This window comes from Pholcus phalangioides, unplaced genomic scaffold (assembly GCF_987345545.1).
Source record: "Pholcus phalangioides strain wild (caught in Gottingen) unplaced genomic scaffold, Ppha-v1.0 ptg000017l_1, whole genome shotgun sequence".
NCBI classification, from domain to species: domain Eukaryota; kingdom Metazoa; phylum Arthropoda; class Arachnida; order Araneae; family Pholcidae; genus Pholcus; species Pholcus phalangioides.
In genome coordinates this window covers 11,133,958-11,159,280 of record NW_028301610.1, presented here as the reverse complement: position 1 = coordinate 11,159,280, position 25,323 = coordinate 11,133,958, and the positions used below count along the sequence as shown (strand labels likewise).

General features: G+C 33.9%; 1 long non-coding RNA gene across 2 annotated transcripts in view; it reads left to right on the top strand.

Moving 5' to 3' along the window:
• The window catches only part of LOC149072369 (uncharacterized), a 214,464-nt gene that overhangs the window by 55,523 nt on the left and 133,618 nt on the right, over positions 1 to 25,323 (top strand). The window contains exon 1 of one of the 2 annotated variants that reach the window (XR_016194408.1): positions 13,296 to 13,509. The exons of the other annotated variant lie outside the window; for it this stretch is intronic. This is a non-coding gene — a long non-coding RNA (uncharacterized LOC149072369). Of the gene's footprint in view, positions 1 to 13,295; positions 13,510 to 25,323 lie in introns of those variants that run through there. 2 annotated transcript variants of the gene reach the window in all.

Genomic DNA, 25,323 nt, shown 5'->3' with positions numbered 1-25,323 from the left:
TGTTAAAGTCTACTCTTGGAAAATGAGGTAAAAGGGAGGGTTATTATTATTATTATTATTATTATTTTGAGAGTTTTATATCGTCTCATTTAAATTTCAGTTTGTCTTCTATCTCCTTTGTCTTATTTTATTTTATTGGTCGGTGAAATTTTTAGGGTTTGTTTAAGTGAATTTATGGAAAGAAAAATAAATTTTCTCGTGTTTGGGGGGGGGGGGAGAGAATGGAATTTTTATCGTTTTTGGGATCTTGTTAAAACTGTGTTTTTTTGTTGTTGTTTGGTAATTTAAAAAGCGTTTGTTATGTATATTTTGTGGTTGGGTAGATCTTAAGGAATGTGTTTTTTTGATTAAAATTAATTAATTGGTTTTGAGATTACGGGATAAATAGTCGAGGACAAGAGCAGAGTCGCACTTAAGGGTGTGTGGCAGGTGTGGTTGAACCGGGCCCCAGTGATTTGGAGGGGGGGGGGGGAGCTCATTATTGAAAAAGGTAATACATATATCAAACGATATATATTTTTGCAGTGAACAAGGGGTGTATAAGCTTCCACACATGATTCTGGAATTATTCTTTCGTTACATCTGAATTTCTATCGATTCTGGAATTATTTTTCTCATTAATTCTGAATTTTCATCAATTCTCAGATTTTTTTCTTTCATTTGTCCTGAATTTTCATTGGTGGTGGAATTATTTGAATTATTTATCTTTGAATTATTTCTCACTTTTTTTTATCCATCAATTCTAAATTTTAATTTGTTATCAGATCATTAGTTCCTAATTTCCATTGGTTTTGAAATTATTTCTTTCACGAATTTAAAATTTTCTTTAGTTCTGAATTTTCATCGATTCCAAATTTTCATTAATTTTTTTGTTAATCTACATTTAATTGTGTCATATATATATATATTTTGAGTGGATATTTCTCATCATCCCAGTATATTCTGTGACAATGCATGATTCTTTGGATGCCGATTTCCCTCCCCCTATATAAAATCGGGGCGAAGAGCCCCGGATATATTTTTGCACCTGGCCCCGCGTCTGATAAAGTCGGCCCTGGCCAAGAGTTACCATAATTTCTATACGTATGCGTCCATTTGTTCTCCGCAGATGTGGTCGAAAAAGTATGGAAATAATAGTTCCTCTGGGATAAGCTATTTATATATGTATATAGACCATCTTCCAGCATTGACGTCGGCTTTTAATTCAGTGGTTCCCAATCTGTTGTTTGCGTCGTGAGGGGTCCGTGACGGGGCATTACAACTAAGACAATCTTAACAGCATCTAGGCTCTAGACCGAGCAACGCACTGAAGCCACCTATAAGTCTGAGATTTGTTTCTACGGATCGTCACACAGGCTATATCGTCTTATTTGAGGGGGTTGGTGCACGCAAATTTTCCAAAAAACACATTTTGAATTTTTCAATTTTGCAAATACTATCGAATTTTATGCGTCTAACTGTGTTCAAGTTTTTGTTCTACTTGGACTAAAAATATTTTTAAAATATTTTAATATAAATTGCTTTCAGGCATTATATATGTTAATGCTTTTTGTTAGATAAAGAACATTTTTACAGCCTTGACCTCTCGGCTTTTAATTCAGTGGCTCCCAATCTGTCGTTTGCGTAGTAAGGGGTTCGTAACGGGGCATTTACCAGGACAATCTTAACTCTCTATGATTCACCCCCATAAAACGTACTGAATTTTTTTTTTACAAAAACTCATGTAAAATACCTGCGGTTAGCATATGTTTAATTGAAAGAATGCATCAACACAGTAATTTAGTTGATTAGAGTTAAATTTTAAAAAATTGTTAAAATGGTTAATTAAGGTTTGCATTGATTTTAATGTTATTTATGAACAGATAAAATCTGTTCAACGGGTTTTTTACCTTGAATTTTATTTTCAATCTCCTTCAATTTAGTGCGAATTCAATGACCCCTTCAATTTTTATAAATCATACAACAGGACACATACGAGAAATCAACTCTTTCTAGAAAGAAAATTATTGTATTTATATAGAGAGCCGTATTTTTTTTTGCATTGAAATGACACTAAAAGCAATACTTTCCGAAATACTAAAGAAATTGAAAAAAGAAAATTTGTATAATATATATATATATATAGTTTTTTACTATGTAGTATATTCAAATATATGCGGGACCACATAGAGAGTCAAACGCATCATAATTTTGAGACCAAGTAATATACTAAAGCCATTTATAAGTATGTTTGCTTCTATGGAGGTTCATCAGAAGCTCTCATGCAAAAACAGGGCCTCCAATGTGCATACGACTTCGCATCCAGATGTACAAATAATCGGTAATGGCGGGAAAACCGATCAAAATTTAAAAAAAAATTGCAAAACGTTTGTCATGTCATAATATACAAAGAAATACCCAAATTCCTAAAAGAATACACACATATCCCACGTATTTCTACGGGTACGAACGCCTCCTGTGCGTTCCTGGTGGTACGAAAACCTCCTACGCATTATCCTGAAGTAGGCACGCCTTCTACACATTTCCAGTAGGGTACTTGAAGCACATGAAAGTTTGAATTCACTTTCTAATCGGTTAGATATTTTGGCAATATTTCTTCAAAAAGTTTTTAAAATGAATTTAAATATTTAATTATTTGATAGTTACCCGCTTTTGGTAATTTTTTGAATTTGCGATCAACTTTTGATTGCAATTAAATTTAGATATGGCCACGTATGTCTTTGTAATCGCTTGTGATCAGCAATGGTTTGCTTAGTCTCTTGAATGCATCAAATGACCATGGCGTAACTTGAACAACAGGCCAACAGACAGTACAAAAACAGCGCAGGAAACAAAGCATTTTAGAATGCATAGAAAACTCACATTTTTAGCAATTTAATGTGCAACGTAATAGTCTATTTATCAATGAATTAATTTTACTAAATAAATTAGATTAATATAGATATATTAACCAGAACATTAAACTATTCCAATGCCAATGAAATTTGATAAAATATTTAAGCAATCCATATGCAGTCAAACTTGTTTATAACTACCGTGATAATTATGATAGGTCGGACATAACGCCAATAAGCAGCTGTCACGACCCATTTCAATAGAAAAAAATGTTTTTTTAAAGAACTTTGCTTTTAACGTCAATGAAATTAAACAACCTCGGAAATAACTATGCATTTTCGGGAATTTGGCTTTTGTTTTTGTGTTGTTTTCACGAGAAATTCTCAAAATTTGTGCTCAATCCCGTCAGTGAAATATTTCTCTGCTTTTTCTATCGATATATTCACCAATAAAAACAGTATTTGTTTCGCGATTCTCTATCATTGTTCAGTTTGATTGTTAATAGCAACACTGGAAAAGCTTTTAGAAGCCGTGAAGCTTTCGTGGCCTATTTTATAATAGCAATTAATGTAAAGCCCTGTTTTTTTTAATAGCAATTAATGTAAAGCCCTGTTTTTTTATAACTATAGTTATCAGTATCAAAATCAGATTGACATGTTCTGAATTCAAATTCTTGGGAAAATTTCGGGAAAGTGCAGAAAACTGTCGTGGGATGGCAGTTTTTAGCACAGGCTGGACAAGTGACTGTCCAGTTTTTTTTTGTAGGTCCTGTTTATGTAAAGAGGTTTCCTAAGAAAATTATTATTAATTTTTGTGAGAAAATGATCTTTTATTTTTGTAAGAAAGGATTCTTAATTTTAGTAAAAAAATTATCTTTAATTTTTGTGAAAGGATTCTTTTTTGTGTGGGGTTTGATCCGTTCCTGGCATACCGGGAAAAGCGAGGTTTAGTAAGGATCACAGATTACATCCAATCAATTAATTCAGTGGATTATTACAATACAGGTATTTAAGAATTATCCAGAATCTGTGACTCGTATTTCCCGGCATGCAGGAAAATACGGGTATTTTGGCCCCGTTGATTGCCTTTACTGCACGCCAGGTAATGCGGAGAATACGCTATAATGAATATGACTAAATATTCATCTCACATATTTGTCAAGGTAATTTTTTTCCGTGAAATACATTTTAGCATTCTTGCTGTAGCATTTTATTTCTCGCCAAGGGATATTTATAAACAATACTTGGTAATTTCATTGACATTTGGCAACATGTTTGGCGAGAATTGACGATGTTCCGTATTATATAGTTATCCCAAAATTTCCCGCATGTTTCTCAATCAAACTGGCCACCCTAATCATAAAGAAATAAAAACTTCCTGCAAAGTATTTGATTGTCTTTCGTCGAAAACGCTCTTGCAAACGTCAAATATTTATAACCTCGGTTATAACAACAAAACTTTGCGGGTGTCGCGCGTTATAACCGAGTTTGATGTACTAAAATTATAGAAGTCTCGTTGCTTCAGGACCTTGAACATATCTTAAAAACGTAAAACTCGGTTAAAACGGCAAAATTCCCAGCGTTTAAGTGCCGTTATAACTACTTTTTTTAAATATCGGAACAGAATTTAAATTTTCCACACGAAACATGAATTGATGGGGTACTAAAAAAAATCATTTCCGTAATTTTTGTATTAAAGGGGGGCATATTCAGCCTATGGTTCGTTTTCGGCTCATCTAATGTGGGCAGGAGGAACACTCTTTCCTACTGGTCGTCATGGTAATGGAAGGAGGGTTGCCATGGAAACGGCATCCCTCTTCTCATCCTGTCCCGGAGGAGGAGAGAGGAGAGATCAGTTGCGTCCTCCTTCTCTCCTCTCATCCTCTATCTCTTCCGTGTCCGTGTCTACATTCGACTCCCGAGATGCGTTTGTCTGATGGGTTTGTCTCCATATTATAGGAAATTTACTCATAATATTTTTCGAATTTTCCAACAAAAAACCATTTTATTAAAATTGATTAATTAATTGAAAAATATCAATGAATTTTGTTGTTGGCACAATGGGTTTGTCTCCATTATATAGAAAATTTACGTATAATATTTTTCGAATTTCTCTAAAATTTCGATTTTAGATTTGTGTAATTTTTCTACATAAAAAAATTTATTAAAGTTTTATTAATTAATTGAAAATGATCAATTAATTTTAGTTGCTGGTCAGATGGGTTTGTCTCCATTATGTAGAAAATTTACACATAATATTCTTTGAATTTTTCTAAAATTTCGATTTTAGATTTGTGTAATTTTTTTTTATATAAAAACAATTTCTTAATAGTTGATTAATTAATTAAAAATTAATTTATTTAAAATTATCAATGAGTTTTTGTTGTTGTCCCTTTTTAATGTTTAAAACTATTTACTATTTTTGAAATTTTTATTATAAATATTAATAAATGATGTACTTTTATGTAATTGTTAATTTTTTTATTTATTTTAATATAAAATTTAAATTTGGAGTTAAAATAATTTTATTTCTAAAATTTAAAAATTATTAATTATTAATTTTCAATTTGGCTATCCGTGGCGATGTTTCGTGAAATTGATTATTTTTATAATTGCTAATTAAAATTTCTTTGATAATTTAGGAAAGCTTTTAGCCATTTAGATTAGGGTCTGTAGTTTGAAGCTGCTTCTGAATCTGTCTAGCTCAAGGGTTCTTAACGTACGGATCGAGACCCAAATTTAGGTCGCAGTGGCTTTCGAGATAAGTCGTACGAATCCACTTGCAACTAGGGATTCTTAAGCTATGAATCACGACCCAAACTAGATTCGTATGGGCTTCCGAAATGGGTCGTGAAACTCCACTTACAACCAGGGATTCTTGAGCTATGGGTCACCACCCGACCGCTTGTTTCGTGGGGGGCTCCGAGAAGGGTCACACAACACATCCCCTTGCAGTCAGGGATTCTTGAGCTATTGGGCTTTAGGCTTTATGGCGAGCTTTAACTACTGATACTTTTCTACCGGAACACCTTTCGCGGGCTTAATGGAACCCCTTGGAGGGCCAGAGGTTGTGCACCCCTGCTTAACGTAAACCCATAGAATCCTATGTTGCATATGTAGTTTCTATAGCCCTCCCCCGGCCTATTCCAGGGCTCCTAAGGGGGAGATATCACCCATAATTTTTTGGAAAAATTAGTCTGAAATATACGTGTGCATGGTCTTTACAAGGATTAACTGTCTAACTAGCCTATAGGTCCGCAATCAATGCATATCTTTTTTGTTTGAACCATTAATGCAATAGAAAATCAATTTAGGGCTTCAGTTTCAGCTGGGAGGCTCCATCAAAACTTTAACATCTGAAGACCTTGTCTACATTTAGTATGTGCAATGACGTCTTGACTGGCCACGACTCAAATAGGGCCTCTAAATTATTGAATGATCCTGGATTTCCATTAATTTTATTTTTTGATTTTATGCTGATTGTTCAGAATTTCTGTGTTCCGATTTTTTATAGATGATTTTTTTTTATTTAACTCGAATATACATGAGAGCGGGTCACAAAAGGCCTTAAATATATTTTTCCATAGAACCGCGAATGCATTGAGACACTCTTGTATACGTGCATGTTTGTTACGACCCATATTTTTAATTTCTATTAATTTTTAGAGATTTTTCAATCATTCAAAATGAAAATGATAATTTTATGGCTCAGTGCAGAAGTCCTGGATACAGCCAAATTTGGTTATAACGACATTTCGGCTATAACGTCAATAATTGGCAGTCCAGACTGATTCCTGCAGATTCAACCTTTCAGGCACGGTGGGTCAAATTGAAACCTACCACGACGCTCGCGAGCCTGCAACTCATGTAATTTAGTGACATCTTAACAGAAGGGTGTCAATGGGTCCCCGATTAAACAGACAAAAATAATTGAAGGCTTTTATTTATTCTGAAATAATTTCTTTTATTAATTATTTCAATTTTTATTAGTTCTGAAATAAATTTTTTCGCAAACTCGGAAAAAAGTTTTTGTTTAATTACTGATTAATTTTAATCTGAAATCACAATAAATGATTCTATAATTATTTATTTCTGTAATTCTGAAATTATTTTCCTTCTCAATATATCTTGGAATAATTTCTTTCAACAATTATGCAATTATCCTTTTATTGATTGTGAAAAATAATTTTTATCAGAGAAATAACGAAATTATTTCTCATTATTATCATAACTCTATAAGTTATTTTTTTCTTTGATTCTGGAATTATTTGTTTCAAAAATTCTGAAATTATCTCTTTCAGTAATTCTGAATTTTCATCAATTCTAGAAAATTATTCCTTTCATTAATTCCAGAATTATTTCATTCATTAATTCTAGAATTAATCACTTTTCAATGTTTTCAACTGTTTTCTGAAAATGATCGGCGGGTCACGGAAAAAGCTCCAAGGGCCAAATGTGGCCCGCAGGCAATGTGTTAAAGACCCCTGCCGTAGATGATAATGTTAATGAATCTTGTTTACAACGTCGATGAATAGCAACGCTTCGGATATAACGACAAATTTTTCGTAACTTTTGTTTCCGTTTCAATGACGTTTTTCCAAGAAATTCCTAAAATTATAGCTGACCATAAAATTGAGAAATGTTCGTCTGTTGTTCTATTTATACCTAACGTTAATAAAAGGATTTATTAAATGTTTGACGCTCCAATTTATGCTTATTGACATGACCGCTATACGAAACATTTCCGTACATTCCCCTTACTGACATTTCCTTATAAAAATTTCCTGTTTTTTCAATGGCGCTTGCTTCAATTACCCATTTTGAATGGTGAAATGAAAATATTCATTTTAACACATTTATACATTGTGTTAAAATGAATATGACCATAAATATTCATGTCACAAATTTGTCAAGTTTATCTTTTTTCCTGTGAAATACATTTTAGCAGACTTGCTGTATCACTATTTCTCGCCAAAGGTTATTTTAAGCAATATTTGACAACTTCGCTGACATTTGGCAACAAATTTGAAATAAAATCGATAATGTCTTGTATTAATTATCCCAATTTCCCGTATTTTTCTCGATCAAATATGGTCACCCTGATCATAAAGACAGACTTCATGCACAGTATTTGATTGCCTCTGATTAAAAAAAATCACCTTTTTCGTCAAAAAGGCGTCACTTTCGGTTCTAAATACACCTCGGTTATATCGACAACATTTCTCAGAAACTTCGATGCCTTTATAAACGAATTTGACTGTACATTGCCCATAAGAAGTTATGATTGTAAGTATCCATTCAAGTATTTCTATGTTAATACTATTAAGTTAATTAAATTAATACTAATTAAGTTATTTTCTATGTAATTAAAAATCAGAAATTTATAAATACAAATTAATACCGTCAATTTCGGTTAGAATGACATCAAACATTACATAAACTTCTTCGTTATAACCGAGGTAGTCATTTTCAGGACCTTTTTTTGCCGAAAATTTAATCAGAAGCAATCAAATATGCTGTATATGAAGGTTTCACGTGGCAACACGTAGGTTATGTTTTGCATTAATTATCCCAATTTCCCGTCTTTTTCCCGGTCAAATTGGTCACCCTGAGCTATGAAGAAATAAAAACTCCACGCACACTATTTCATTGCCTCCGATTAAATTTTTCGTCAAAAAAAAAAAAAAAAAAAAAAAATCTAAAAACGTCACCCTCTGTTATAACGACAAAATTTCTCAGAATCTTTGATGTCGTTGCAACCGAGTTTGTCTGCATATGACGCCACAGCAAAAATATCCGTCCGAAACATCACCAGGAATTTTATTTATATCTACTTTCCTATTTTTTTTATATGTTAAAAGGTTGATCGGTATTGATCAACGATTTCGAGCCGCAATGCGACTTCAACAAAGCTGAAAAATAAAATAAAATAAAGATGGCTTCACCTTTTCAGTCGCATTACCTCACTAAAGCCTCGTAATAGATCAAGACGATCCACTTGCAAAAGCAAAAAAAAAAAAAAAAAATAACACAAAAAAATATATAGAGATCTCCTTTTTTTTCCCGGAGCCGCACAACCCTGTGTGCAGTTACTTTTTTTTACTCCCTATTCTCTCTCGAATGTGTTCCACTCTTTCAACATTTTGTCTTTTATATATACACACACATAAGAAGAGAATTCGAGCAACCGTAAGAAGTAAAAGGTCGGGGTGTGGTGCTAAAAGTGGCTTCCTTACGGTCTAGTACCCACTGCAGGGGAAAAAAAAAAACCGGATATGAACGGCCTATGTCACACACACGCATAAAATAAAAGCCTATGCAATAGATTCTACTGCATATATGGACAAGGAGGCGGATGAAGTTCAATGAAATGTCAAGCATGTACGCATGTGAGAATCAAAGTCTCATTACATAATCCCAAAGCCGTGTTTCAAGCCGCGTGGTGTTATCTTTTCTGTTTTATTTAGGGATTTTTGCTTTTTTAATTAATTAGGGGGGGGGGGGTTGCTCGAGCATTTTCAGCACCCCCCCTCCCCCCCCCTTCAAAACAAAACTGTCCAAAAAGTCTCTTAGATTTATTGATATCTAACAGTGCTTTATGATTCCCGATTGGACGTGAAGAATAATTTCAGTGAACGATGTTTTTTTTTAAAATAGAATTCCTATTACGCCGGTTCCACAGCCACAGCCACAGCCCTACCCTACTCTGAGTCGTTCAAAAACCGGTTTTTGATGGCAAAGCTATTCGAAATCACCTCAAAAACCGGTTTTTGAAGACAAAACTATTCGAAATCGCCTCAAAAACCAGCGGCGTAGCACTGCAGTTGTGAATCCGGCTTTGTCTTTTATATATATGTTGCTGCCGAAGCCCAAAGTTGGCCATTTCGCGAACTGGCCGGTCCAGTTGATCCGGCCAATGTCCGAAATTCGGGCTTTCGCCGGCCCCTATATGTCGATCCCTATATACGGATCACTAAGGTATCGATATTCAGATTCCTTTGATCGTTAGGGTTGCCATAACTAACCATAATATTTATGATTAGCTATGGCTAGTTATAAATGGCCATAATTAACACAAAAAATACGCCAACGTGTCGATGACCTCGAATCATAGGGATCGATATAAAGATGCATGGAAATCTATATAAAGGGGCCGACCAGAGCCCGGTGAAAGCCCGAATTTCAGACATTGGCCGGGTCAACTGGGTCGGCCAGTTCGCGAAGTGGCCAACTTCGGGCTTTGGCAGTCACATATACACACATATAAGAAGAGAATTCGAGTAACCGTAAGATATAAAAAGTCGGGTTGGGCCACTACAGAAAAAAAGGTTATGAACGGTCTATGTTATACACACGAATGAAATAAAATGCGATAAAATGCATTGTATATGCACAAATCACATGCATCGTGAATGAAAAAAAGCCTATGCAATAGATTTCAGTAGATATACAGGGTGCATGGCTACCAGCACGCACCGCATTTTATTGCGGAACCGTTGATCCTAAAGGCATACTTCCAATTAGAAAAAGTATCCAAATAACGTGTAGAACTCGGATGCATCATTCGTGTTGCAAGCGGTTGGAATAGGCATTAAAATAGAATAAAAAACTTTTTATACGGACACCCGGTGTTCAGAAAATCAATAAGAAAGTTGTTGCCCTGTCTCTCCCGATGCCAAAAAAAAGTCCACGTTTCCAAGTGCAATATTCACTGAGATATTTGAATTCAAAAACACAGGAAAAGTTGGGGGGGGGGGAATAGGATAAATGGAGATGAAACGTGTTTTACGCGGATTTCTACAACTCTACGAAGCTTCTACGAAAACGAAGTTTGGGTCGCGATCCATAGCTCGAGAATCCCTGACTGTAAGCGAATTTGTATGACCCATTCCGGAAGTCCCTGCGACTCCTATTTGGGTCCCGACTCGTAGGTTAAGAACCCCTGTTCTAGAGTCCATACTTCATACATACTCTGTAATACACTGCTCATACGTGCGTTTAAATAGACAAAAAAAATCCAGATGGTATCGTGTACCGACCAGTACATACGTGCAAAATTTTTTGCCCCCTTAGGTGCAAAAAAAATTTCTATCCTTATTCTTTTCCCGTAATATTCAGTATTCTTAGATATTTAGCACTAAGGGCAAAAAAAAGAGCAAAAAAAAAGAAGCGAAAAAACTACCTAAAGATAGTTTTCCTTTTTCCCTAGCGGGTTATTTTTTTTTTTGTATTTTCATTTATACTGGAGAAGATAGATAAAAGAAATACTTACTTCATTTCAGTATTTTTTCCCAAGGTACTTTCTTTGTGCCATTTATCCAGAGATCCACATCCACTATGGCAATAGAATGTGTCCCTTTTTTTTTCCCCCACCATTTTCTACTTTTGTTCCCGTTTTTTTTCCTATTTTAAGGATTTTTTTTCCCCCCCCGTATAAAAATAAATGAAGGAAAAAGTTTATTCTTAAGGGATAAAAAGACGTTTTTTTTCCCATTTTTTTTTATCATGATTGTTATAGCGAGAAAGTAATATTTAGTGAGGAGTTGTTTACTATTATTTTTATTGTTGTGTCCGTGGAGAGAATGTTCTTGGAACAATTGTGTTTTTTCTTCTACATAATCAGAAATGGTGTCCATCTAGGCTTTAAAATGTTTTTTTTTTATGAAGATGGACCATATTTCCATAGTCATCAACGATATCTATCTTGGTTATAACGGCAAATTGTCTCAATAAAAATTAATAAATGCAGTAAAACTCGGTTATAACGAGATTGAAGATTCTGCGAAATTTTGTCGTTATAGAAGAGAGTGACGTTTTTACGATTTTTTTTTTGTGACGAAAAATTTATCAAAGGCAATCAAATACTGTACATGAAGTTTTTATTTCTTTATGATCAAAGTGACCATATTTGATATAAAAAAAAAATTCGAGAAATTGGGATAATCAGAACATCTCCGATTTTCGTCAGACATGCTGCCAATTGTCAGCGAATTCGCCAAATATTGCTTATAAATAACCTTTGGTTAGAAACACGGTGATACAGCAAGTCTGTTAAAATGTATTTCACGGAAAAAAAATGGAAAACGTTTTTAGCAAATGTGTGAGATAAATATGTATAGTCATTCATTACGTCACAATTTATTCAAATCATCTTTATTAGAGCTACACATTATTAGGGAAAATTAAGAATCACCTAAATCAGGAATTGAAGCAAGCTTCGTTGAAAAACGGGACATTTTTATAAAAAGTCTATAAGGTAGAGATACGGAAATCTTTCATATAAGCAGTCATGCCAACGAGCAAGTCGCAGCGTTAAACATGAAATAAATCTGTTTTTCCAACGTTAGGTATAAATACAACAACAGAAAAACATTCCCTGAATGCCATCAGCTCTATTCTTAAGAATTTCTTGGGAAAACATCATTGGAACGAAAAAAAAAGACGGAAAATTTGTCGTTACATCCGAGGTGGTTACTTCAACGTTATAAACAAGGTTCATAAACATTATTGCCAATGTTAATCGGTCTAGACCAATTATTGACGTTATAGCCGAGGTGACGTTACGACCGACTTTGACTGTATCTGGGCTCGCCATTGCTAAAATAAAAGACATTTAAGATGGCGAGATATCTCGTCAATGCCACTGAGACTATTAAAAAAAATTCCACGTCATGCAGTTGATTAAGTAGCCATTTTCGACAATAAATTTAGACACCTGCGGCCATACATTATGTAGCCCTAGACACATAAGGGTTGGTAACCACTCATCAAACTAATTTTAAAACTACTTAAAAGTCCCAAAATTCCATAATAAGTACAAAACTATAGACAATATCCGGAAATATCTCGTCATTATCAGGAGCAATAAAAATTCCCACAACCATTGAACTTGACATTCATAACCAACGCTTTAATCGACAATGACTCTTCAATTAATTGCGACAACTATTCTACTTTCTACCTGCATCCATATAAATTAATTACACCTCCCATAAAGACAAACTTGGCTACCACAAAATGTATAAAAATCATGCCAAAAGGGAACCAAAAAGTACACGCATTTTTTCACATTATCTTCATTATCGCCAAAAAAACCATCGAACGCCTTTTATCGTCGCATCGACGTCAACTCATTAGCGCCAAACCGAAAAGAAAAAAAAAAATTGCAACCTCCTAATTTAAGGGGTTTTTCCGTAATAGTAATAATAATAAAAAAAATGCTAGGGAGGAATGTATACCGGGTGTATAAAAAAATAAAAATAAAAATATATAAAAAGGAGCATCATCATCAGGAATCCCGCTCGTAACTGGCTTCTGAGAGAGCCAGTTCTTGCCGCTCTCTCCTGCTCTCGCTCTCTTACCCTCTTTGCTCTCTCTCTTGACTACTCCACTGCTTTTATCTTAACACCCTTTGCCATGCGTAATGAGCAAAAGAAAACGTTTTCCAGAGGAGAAGAAAAGCAGCTGCGTGGAAAAGCTAAAAGAGAAGCGCCCTTCTTCATTTTACCCGTTCAATCAGTAGATGCTCTAAACATGGACGCACGGTCCAAATCACGCGTCCTTGTTAAAAAAATAATAACAATCCAAAAAAAGATTCAAATTCAAAGCCCTTTTAAAACGCGTTCTTTCATGGTCTAAAAGGAAAATCTCCACTACAACAACCGAACGGAAAAAGGTAAGATCTTATAAAAACCCTCTCTCTCTCTCTCTCTAACTGTAGGTGTCCTCCTCACTCTCTGTGTCCTCAACAGCGAATGGTCGATATTTCTATCTCCACATGGTAGTAGTGTACTACAAGCACAGCACTGCGCTCTGCAACCGAGGAGAAAGAGGAGAAACACACGCTGTAGCTCAATACTGACCCCTAGTGGTCACTACAGACTGGAGCTGGAGACTACTCTCGCATGCTTTATAAGAAGGCTTTTCTCTCTGACTTTTCTCCCGTTTTCCGCGTCCTTTTCGAACGCCTCCACCACCCCTCGTCGGGCTCTTACATCGTTCTTATACTGTCGACCCCCTCTCCGCGTCCCTGGACGCGACCAACCACCTTCCATTTTGCTTTTGCTACACGGTATTGGGGAGAAATCAACGCGCGCGCTTGCGCGTTACTGCGCCGGCGGCAAGCGTTTGTATAAATGTGTATGTATATCAATATACGTACAGTGTACGGAGGAGTATAATGATTGTAGTGATGGGGAGGGGGAAGAGTCTGGGGGTGGTGTGTGTGTTTTAGGTATATGGGGCGGGGGTATAGCCCCCCACCTCTGTTCACTAAGTGGACTTTCCATTGATTGCTGTTCTCCGTCCGAGACGGGGGCGAAAAGAGGGGGGCAATAAACACGATTTCTTATTTATTGGACTGAAATATTTTTAGGCTTAAATGCATATTGTGTTCGGAATTTCGAAATTGCAATTTTGTGAGAAAATTCATTTATTTATCCGTGGGAAAATTCTCATCATCATGCGTTATTTTCATCCTAACCCGTAGAGAAGCATGCTTAGATAAAAAAAAATGTCATTGTAAATAACAAATTTAATTAAGGTATTAGTTTTGCAAATATAAGAGGATTTTAGAAAAACCCTAATTATTTTCATTAATTATGTTTACCTTCATGAAGTGGTTTCACGTTAAAAAAAAAGATTAACTATAACATATTGTAGAAATTAATTACTGTATATAGTTATGTATAATAGGAATCATGGTTGATTAGTGATTTTTTAATTAATTACCATGTGGGGTGATGAATAATTATTGAATAGTATTGTAATGTTTCTCTAACGAAAAATATGTATATGCTTTTATAAAATGGAGAGAATTATAATGTTAATGAATGAATAAACAATTAATAAATAATTAAAAAAATTTATGTCCGGAAGGTGTTATTAGTTTGTCAATGACAAATTGCGCTTATAGCTAGGAGATATAGATGCCTACATATATAAATTTTCTGTGAGAATCAATTTTGAGATGTAGGTTTTAATTTGATCCCCGGATAATGGAAAATTGACCATTGAATGACCATGATAATCGATAATTGTCATAAATATGTTCTATATTGTCATTAAAAGACATTATTATGCATTAATAAATCACATCATTTATTTAATTCAGATTTAATTGAAACTGTAAACTTAGAATGCCGATATCAGCTAGCCATTTGGTCATTGATTGATCATCCGTATTTTAAGGAACATTCCCGTAATTTAGGCCGTCTTGACTTTACTGCATGTCCCGTTTTTCAACAAATCTTACTTGAAATTTGTATTTTGTACTGAAATAAACAAAGAATGAGATTATAATTATATGGTGATAATTACCACTCTAATAATCATAATTTCAGATAAATATATTCATTTCACAAAAACGTTTTTTTAGTGTTTGAACTATATTTTAATCAGTTTTGAGTTGCGGTAAACCTTTATTTCCCGTCACTGGCAATTCTTCAGAAATTTTAACGACTAGTTAGCAATTTCACTCACCTTTGGCAATTTTTTTTTGGCTATAATTAGAAACTCTCCGTCTTTGACAAATTTTTGGACTATAATTGGCAACTCTACTTACCGTTGAGTATTATTTTGGCGATAATCGGCGATGGCCCGTATAGACCCTGTTTTCCCGTAGTTTTATGAAGTAAATATGGTCAGCTTTCATATTACTGATACTTTTTATGCCGGAACACCTTTCGCGGGCCGAAGGTTGTGCATCCCTGACGAAGCTTATTTGAATTTATAATATTTACTGAAATCGTGAATGGAGATAATATTTTTATAAATTAGAAAATTATATTACGGTATAATTATAGCTATAATTTATAAATGTTCATCTCAGAAATTTATCATGTGCAACGTTTTGCTTCGTGAACTACATTTCAATTCACTACGATTTCTATATTAATCCTTTACTTCTCACCCACTGGTAATTTTTCAGTAATTTCACAGCACCAACTGGTGATTTCGCTCACCTAATGCAACAATTTTGATGATAATTCTCTGCAACTTTATCAATAATTAGCAAATTTGCTGAATTTTCTTTTTTTGGCTGCAATTGGCGATATCTGGTATTTAGGAACACAATTTCCTGTATGAAATTTTCGATGAAATATGATTACATCAAGTATAAATTACACAGAAAATTGTTATAAACAAATCCCAGCTGATGCACAAATTTATAGTCGGGGTTATAGATAATCTATTTCAGTGTTTCCCAAAGTGGGCAATATCGCCCCCTGGGGGGTGATGGAATGGTCCAGGGGAACGATAGAAGCTACAGATATAATGTAGGACCTTATGGGTTCACTTAAGTTGGTGGCGATGAGAGAAAAAAAAAATCTAATGAAGGGTGCGACGGAACAACAAGTTTGAGAAACTGCTCTATTTATATTGGGATACATAGGGCCTGCAGATTATCCAAGTTATTTCATACCGATCTCTACTATACAGTGATCCAAATTGTTAATAGTCATCGAGTCAAGATACGCTAATCCTACAGCTAAATAAAACTCAAAATACGGCTAACCAAACACAAACATTGACAAAAATTCTCCCTGTAACCACTCATAAAAGAGTACTGGCCCCATTATTGTATACATGTATGCGTAAAACCATTTATAAATGTATGCAAAATACGGAAAAAGTTTATTTCAATTTTATAAAAACATGAACTCATAATCTTTTAGAAAACTTTTCTAAAAAATTATGTCTTAATTTTTATTGGGCTTTAATAAGTTATGTCTTAATCTGAATATATCTGAATATTAGATTATTATTATAATATTCTTTATAAGAACTTCACTTTATGGTCAAAATACATCGTGTTCAAAAATTCTTATTTTTCTCACAAAAAGTGAAATAAAAATTCCTCAAAAATGAAGTGTATTCATTGTATTTAAGCGAGCGAAGAATGTCATACACATTTTTTTCTACATATATATAATTTCTTTTAATGAAAAATCTTGAAAATAATGGCATGTATTCTTTGGTCCAAAGGAATATAACCTTTTTTATACCCAAAACATCCATTATTTTACATTTCGATTACTTCAACTTTATAATTACTAAGTGCGCGTCGGAAATTCTTTGAATTCCAGATTTTTTTTCAAATTTTTGTCTTATTGGGTAGTAAACACTACCCAATAAGACAAATAATAATTGTCATATAGGGTCATATATAATTGTCATAGACATAACAGGATACTGAAGTATCCTGATCCATTGATAAACTCAGTCTTACAGACTCAAAGACATAATTTGAGAAATCAATTTTGCCTATATCTTGATCGACAATACTGTTTATTTCTGCACTTTCACTTGAAATTTTTTCATTTATTTGATTTTCTAAATTTTCAAAATCTTCATATTGCAATTGTTGCTGCTTATATTTGTCGGAAATAAGATTTTCAACACTTGCAAAGACATTTTCTAATAGACTCTGGTTTTTAATCAATTTTTCTGGGTTGTTAAACAGAAGATCTCTGAAATTCTCATCCTTGATAATAGGTGAGACAATCCTCAACAGATTGAGTTTACACATCTGCTCAAAATAGCTTATATTTTCACTCTGCATCCCATCTATATTTTCCAGAGCAGGAAATAGTTCTTCTATTATTACCTTATAAGTATCACTAAAACGTTTAATTGCTTGTGCTTGCTGAATTTCAATTATTAATTTATTCAATTGGTCGTTTATTTCACTTCCCTCATCTTTTATTTTCTTTTGATATGCTCTTAATTTCTCATTATCTATCTTACTCTCATCAAAGTTTTCTTCGTTAACTTCTATTCCTGTCTTTTCTTCGTCCACTTTCCTGTTTTCATCCATATCCAGTAAGCACCTGTCTACTGCTCTTTTATTTAATCTTGGCCTTTTAGAGGAAGGACCAGGTATGTTTACCTGGGTAGTGTTAACACTACCCAGTGATTCGAATTCCAGATTTATCGGGAATCAAGACACTAAAATCCTACAGTTAAACAAAACTTACCAATGACAATATCCAACAAAAACATAGATCAAAATTCTCTCTGTAACCACTCGTAAAAGAGTCCTGTCATTATTACATATATCTGTGTATAAAACCATGGCTTCAATGTATTTTACTACCCTGGACACTTCTCGCTAGCGGACAAAATTTTCGGTGAACAGGGTGTCCGTTATCAAGTGGTTCTACTGGAATACAAAAATAATAAGTGAATAGTTTTTCATAGAAATTTCAAAGAACCCCTGAAATCCTTCCTGACCCTCAGGGGATCAGCAGACTTAGTTCAAAGCCACTGGTCTGAAAGATGAAAATCAGAATTCATGCTGATGTCTTTAAGGTGAAAATCAAATTAAAACTGACCACTAAAAAATTAAGAGTCTGAATGCTCCTAAAAATATAGTTCGATTTGGTGAAATTTAATAGTAAACAAATTATATTGATCGGTATTCAGCGTGTGACATGCTTCTAAAATACAGAAATACTGATCCCACAGTGCGCCATTTATTTCTCTATTTTTCAAATTATTCATATGGAAAATCATCGCTGATGTACTGCATAGCTCAGGAATTCTTAACCATTCTCAGTCGTGACCCAAAATCCGTAAAAAGATCAGCTTCGCGACCCACGGGACTATTTTTTTTAAAAATTAGTGAAACCAGTGACACAATAAGTGCAATAATAAACAGGACTATGAGTATATGTGTACGATTCATCTAGGAAGCTCCTGCGGAATCAAGTTTGGGTCGTGACCCATAGCTCAAGAATCCCTGACTATTGTGACCCATTTCGGAACCTTCTGAGAATTAAGTTTACGTCGTGATCATTTCCCCCACATCATGCAGCACTGCCCCTAGACTGGGATCTTTCGCTGTCTTCAAAGCCAGAGTTTTCTAGGGCCCAGAAATAGTAAATTTATAGTGTGAAAAAAAAAAAAAAAAAAACATGAATCATCTCTGGCAACCAGGCGGGAGCCCTGTCAGCCCCTCCCTTGTGTGGCCACGGTCGTGACTCATAGCTCAAGAGCCACTGGCTCTTCGTGGATTTGAACGACCCATCTCGGAAGTCCCTGCGACCGAAGTTTGAATTGCGACCCATAGGTTAAGAACGCATACAACTACATCGGAAGCCATATGAATGGAATTTTTATCAATTTTACAAGGATGGAATTTGGGAAATGCCCGAAAGACAGCTTGAAGTCTTAAACTTCATTTCTCTTCACAAAAAAACCTCAAATATACCAATAGAAATTTTTCAAAAAAAAAAAAGAAGAAAAAAAATTCAAATATCTGTATAAATTTTATATATCTTCATCCCAATTGAAATTCTTCTCCTCCTCCTCCTTGTGCTTCATACGAAATTCCTGAAATTCCTCGCGATTCTCTTTTTTATACATAATTGATACATAAAAAGGGAGAGAAGGGTTAAACTGACATAATATAGTAAAAATACCATTCTTTTTTTTTTTTTTTCATTTCTTTTTCCATTATTATTCAAATAATATCGCTCTCTTTTTCGATCTCTCTACACACTATCGCTATACCTCCTTGAACTCATAATAACAATAATAATAAAAAAAATAAATTTTTCTTCTCTTTTAAGGGTAAAAAAAAAACTTGATATCTCTTGGAAAAATACGAAATTCTCCCTTGACAGAATAAGAAACACGAGAAGAGAACTCGGCAAAGATTATAGCGGGGGATACATATTTGTATAGAAGGAATTTTATATATATATATATATATATATATATATATTTTCATAAAATTTGTATAAAAACAGGAAAAGAGATTTGGACTGGAACATATACTTTTTTGTGGGGTTGTTTATTTTGGTTTTTTTTACGTGAAGATAAACAGCAGGAGACCATTCCGTAAAAATGGTACATTTGTTCATTTCCCTAGTGGCCAAGCTCTGAATAAAAAATTTTCGATCTTTTGGACGGATCGTTTTGTGGTAGAACTTTCAGCTTAAAAAAAACTGGATGCCATGCTTGCGTATCCAGATGAATCATTCATGAATTACTCCACGACAGAAACAAATACACAAATATAAAATATCCGGAAAAAAAAAATTTCCGGAAACGTATATGTTTTTCCCTAAAAAAAAGAAAATTTCAAGAATTCGAAGAATTTCAGACGCGCACTTGGTAATCATAAAGTTGAAGTAATCGAAATGTCTATGATAATTTGTCATGTACTTTTTTTTTTTTTGGGGTATAAAAAAAATTATATTCCCTTGGACCAAAGAATACATGCCATTCTTTTCAAGATTTTTCATAAAAAAAATTATATATGTCGAAAAAAATGTGTATGACATTCTTCCCCTCCCTTAATAAAATGAATATATTTCATTTTTGAGGAATTTTTTGTAATATTTTTTCGGGAAGTAAGTATTTAAACGCGATACATTTTTGACCGTAAAGTGAAGTTCTTTTAAATGTATTTTTTTTTTTAGAAATTTTAAATCTAACATGTTTCGATATTTTGTAAAAATTTATAAATGGTTTTATACGTGGATATATGTAATAAGCGGGGTAGTAGGCCTACTCTTTTATGAGTGGTTACAGAGGAAATTTTGATGAATATTTTTGTGTTGGTAAGTTTTATTTAGCCGTTTCCTGAGTTTTATTTATCTCTTGGATTAGTGCCTTGATTCCCGATAAATCTGTGAAACTCGGATCACTAGATAATTTACTAACCAATAAGAAGAGAAAATTCGAAAAATACTAAGAATTCAAAGAATTTCAGACGCGCAATTTGGTAATCATAAAGTTGAAGTGATCGAAATTTCTATGACAATTTGTCATGTATTTATTTGTTTTTTTGAGGGGTATATAAAATAAATTATATTCCCTTGGACCACACATAAAGAATACATACCATTCTTTCAAGATTTTTCATAAAAAAATTTTATATACGTCGATATTACGAAGAATGTGTATGACATTCTTCCCTCCCTAAATAAAACGAATATATTTCATTTCTGAGGAATTCTAATTTTTTCGAGAAATAAGAATTTAAACACATGATTTTTTTTTACCATAAAGTGAAGTTCTTTCGGATATATATTTTTTAGAAAATTTAAATTTAATATGCTTCGATGTTTTGTATAAATTTATAAATGGTTTTATACGCGGATATATATGTAATAATGGGGATAGTAAACCTATTCTTTTACGAGTGGTTATAGAGAGAATATTGATTAATGTTTGTGTTGGAAATTGCCATTGGTAAGTTTTATTTAGTATCGTGATTCTTGTTAGATCTAAGAAATTCTGATTGCTGGATAATTTTTTTTCAACAAAGACATTTCAAATTTTATTTCAAATAATTACAAAAAAAATAAATCATCATTCATAATTTATTGCCCAATAAAGCAAAAAATTTCAGGAATTCAAAGAATCTTAGACTCGCACTTGATATTCCTTATTTTAGTTGAAGTAATCGATTTTATTTTTTGGTTTTCAAAAAATTATATTTTCTATGAGAGACCAAAGAATACATGCCATTCTTTTCAAGGTTTTTCGTAAAAAAAAATTATATACGTCGCAACACACAAATGTGTATGACATTCTTCCCTACTTTAATAAAATGAATATATTTCAATTTTGAGGAATTTTTATTTATCTCTCCGAGGAGTTGTAAGAACTTAAACCCGATTGTATTTCTGAACATAAAGTGAAGTTCTTTCGGATACAGATTTTTTAGAAAATTTAAATCTAATATGCTTCAATATATTCTGTACTACTCTTTTCAAGTAATGTTTGTGTTCGAAGTTGCCATATTGGTGAGTTTTATTTAGCTGTAGGATTAATGTGATTCTCCCGATAAATCTGTGGAATCCTAATCACTGGATAGTTTACTGCCAAATAACACAAAAAATGTTTAAAAAAATTCAAACGCGCACTTGGTAATCATAAAGTTGAAGTAATCCAAATGTCAATGATAATATGTCATGCATTTTTTGGGGTATACTAAAAAAATTACATTTCCCTTGGTCAAAGAATACATGCCATTCTTTTCAAGATTTTTCATAAAAAAATTCATTTATGTCGAAAAACGTGTGTGACATTCTTCTCCTCTCTTAATAAAATGAACATACCTATTTAATTTTTAAGGAATTTTTATTTCATTTTTTTTTATGTATTTTGGATATAAACTGAATATCTTTAGATATATTTTTTTAGAAAATTTAAATATGATATGTTTCGATATTTATTATAAGTTTATGAACGCAGTGGCGCCGGAGCCGTGGGTGCTCGAGCACTCACGGTAATTTTTGGCGTGGGTCCGAGCACTGTCGGAATTGATTTGTAAATCAAAATCTCCTATATAAAACTAAAGGCGAGCACCGACAGGTTCGGAACCTATTCTTTATTCTAGTAGATGTAGATATTAGGAATTGAACCAAGCTTCGGCGAAAAAAACGGGACATTTTCATAAGATGTATATATATATATATATATATATACTTGCTCATTGACATGACCAGTATATATATATATATATATACTGGTCATGTCAATGAGCAAGTCGGAGATATCTTTTTATAAACGTTAGGTATAAATAGAGCAACAGACGAACATTCCTCAGCTCAAAATAGCTCTAATCTTAGCTCTAATAGCTCTTAGGAATTTCTTGGGAAAACATCATTGAAACGGAAACAAAATTGACGAAAAATTTGTCATTATATCTTAGGTGGTTACTTTTCGTTGACGATATAAGCAAGGTCCATTAGCATCCTTCTTTATGGGAATCAGTTGCAGTCTCCACATAATGTCGTTATAGCCGAGGTGTCGTTACAACCGAGGTCGTTATAACCAAGTTTGACTGCATTTGCTTAAGAAATATTTTGATGTGTTGTGGTCAGAGGCGGACTTATGGTTTCGCCAATTGCGGGCTATAAACAAATTTCGCTGTCCTTCTCCCATTTTAGTCTAATTTTTTTGGCCACGCATTCCTCAAATTTGCCACCCTGTGCTATAACTCGCTTAGCCTCTGATGCTGTAAATAAAACTCGGTCTCCAAGTCACTCTTTTGGTCACTCTTATGCTTGAACACTTTCTTGGTCATTTCTTTGGTCACGTTTTTGTAGTGAACGACGAAAAGCGCTCCGGTCTATACTTACGCATTTTCTAGGTCAATCCCATGCTTACACATGCTCTAGGTCACTCTTTTGGTCACTCACTAATCTGGTTCTTCTAATTTCAAAACACTCTTTTGGTTTTCACATGCTTACACACTGTTTTGGTCATTCATATGCATACACACTGTTTTGGTCATTCATATGCTTGCACACTGTTTTGGTCATTCATATGCATACACACTTTTTTGGTCATTCATATGCTTGCACACTGTTTTGGTCATTCATATGCATAGATACTTTTTTGGTCATTCATATGCTTGCACACTGGTTTCGTCGACTCTTTTCGAGGTCACTCGCATGCTTGCAGGATTTCTCGGCCACTCTTTACGTTGTTCACTGACCTGATCCCTCACTCTCTTGGTCACTCTTTTAATCATTTCTATGCTTACACCTAAGTTATTCTTTTGTTCAATCACTGACTTGGTTCATTGATCGCTAGGTCACTCTTTTTGTCATTCACTGGCCAGGTTCCCCTGCTCCCTAGGTTATTTTTTTGATCACTCACTGATCTTGTACTTCGTACTCCAAATCCCTTTTTTGGTTTTCACATGCATACAAACTGTTCTGGTCACTCACATGCTTGCCCACACTTGAGGTCACTCGTTTGGTCACTCCCCCACCTAGTCCCCAGCTCTCTTTATCACTCATTTCTCCAATTTGCCTCCCGGGGCTATGGGTGGGGAACAAGCCCCCTCTAAAAACGCTTCTGGTTGTGGTCCGTGTTCTTCGAATGGTTAGTCTATATTGATTCTTTGACCAAATTACAAATTTTGATTTGACACGGGAACCTTTTAATTCGAATATATTTAGTGATAATTTCGAAAAATTGAAATCAAAATTGCAAAAATAATTTCGGAAAAAATTTTGCACTTAAATTAAAATTCACATTTTCTCATTCAATCGATTCCCCCAAGGTCACTGTTCTGGTTTGAACTCTGAACCCTTTCAAAGTGTCATGGATATTGAACCATCCTTGGAGTTTTTTTGCTTACCTTTAAGGTTCGATTTTACACCTGTTTGCAACCGGGGACAGGATTTCGAGACGGAACTCTCCTTGTATTGTTGCAAAAAAACTGGGCCCCCTTTTGTTGGTACCCCGATGATGAGAAAGCGGAACCACAGGGGTTAGGGACCCCATTTTTTTCCCCCCATTGAACAAGAAATCCGGTTTTTTAAGATCATCCTTGAAGGATTTGATCGAATAGGCCTACCTGTTTGAACTAACGGGTGAGAATGTTAAGGATTTTTGTATGTTATGGTAAAATGTGATAAATCTGGTTATTATGCATAATCGCCGACTATTTTGGTATGTTTGATAAGTTACCCTGAATTTATCGCTTTTTCTGGCGGTTATGCATTCCAGTGTCGTTGGTGGATTTAATGAATACTAAAAAAATAATTAATTTTTTTACCGGCGATTACGCATATCTCACAACATATTTTTCATTCATCAGTTTTCAATTTTCATCAATTCCGATATTTTTCATTCATTATTTTTGAATTTTCATTCATTATTTTTGAATTTTCATTCATTATTTTTGAATTTTCATTCATTATTTTTGAATTTTCATTCATTATTTTTGAATTTTCATTCATCAGTTTTGAATTTTCATCAATTCTGATATTTTATCTTTCATCAGTTTTGAATTTTCATCAATTCTGATATTTTATCTTTCATCAGTTTTGAATTTTCATCAATTCTGATATTTTATCTTTCATCAGTTTCGAATTTTCATCAATTCTGATTTTTTTTCTTCCACTAATTTTGAATTTCCATTGGTGCTGGAATTATATATCTTTCAATTATTTCTCATTGTTAATTCCTCAATTCTAAATTTTCATTAGTTCTTAGATCATTATACCCAAGTTTTCATTAGTTTTGACATTATTTCTTTCATGAATTCAAAATTTTCTTTATCTTTGAATTTTCTTCGGTTTGAAAAAAAAAATATTTTACCGGCGATTATATGCATAATACCCAAGTGTCTCATTGGTATAAATATGATAAATCGTAGGCCTGCTAAATTCATCGCCTTTGCCGGTTATTATGCCTACTCGCCATTTCGCATGGGTAAATATGATAAATCGGTTCCCCTCGCCGTGAAAAGATTTATTATTTACGTTAGTGGTTCTCAACGTAGGGCCATGTGGCCCCTCTTTTGTCCTGGGATGTTCTAAGGGGACCAGGGGTAAAAATTAGATGAAAGGGGAGCCACAGAGAGCTGTGAAGAATTAGAGCTTTTAACAGGGCCGTCTCAAGAGCACCCTGGGCCCTCAGGCAAAGTGATTTTTTTGAGGTGACCTACCTGGTGAGACGTTCACTTTCGAAAATTTAAACTAAATTACATTTTCATGGGGCTCCCTCGGCA